Genomic DNA, 382 nt, shown 5'->3' with positions numbered 1-382 from the left:
GGCGGCATCCCCGGAGGACCTGGCGGGCAGAGGCAGTGGGGTGGAGCTGCGCACAGGACCCGAGCGTCTGCCTCTGTCTCTCCCTCTGGCCCCGGCTCAGCCGTCTCAGCTCGCCGCGGAGCACAGCACGCGCTTCCCTCCCACTGCCGTGGTTTGACTGGCATTCTGGATCCTCTCGTGTCTCTCGTTTGGTTGGGTTGGGTTCGTGCAGTGAATTGCCGCTCCTGCTCAGATCGCTGCCGTTGTGTTTTCTCTTGGTTCAAACTATCGGCTCGCTCTCTGCCCTCCCCCTTCTCCCGGCCGGCTCGCGGCAAACCGTTCCGAGCCCTTCGTTTTTTTCCTTTTCCCGGCGCTGTGCCCCCCTGTCACGGACTTACATCTA

The sequence above is a fragment of the Meleagris gallopavo genome, chromosome Z (assembly GCF_000146605.3).
Source record: "Meleagris gallopavo isolate NT-WF06-2002-E0010 breed Aviagen turkey brand Nicholas breeding stock chromosome Z, Turkey_5.1, whole genome shotgun sequence".
Taxonomy (NCBI): Eukaryota; Metazoa; Chordata; class Aves; order Galliformes; family Phasianidae; genus Meleagris; species Meleagris gallopavo.
The sequence above is the reverse complement of the archived record's forward strand: the minus strand, read 5'-3'. Positions refer to the sequence as shown.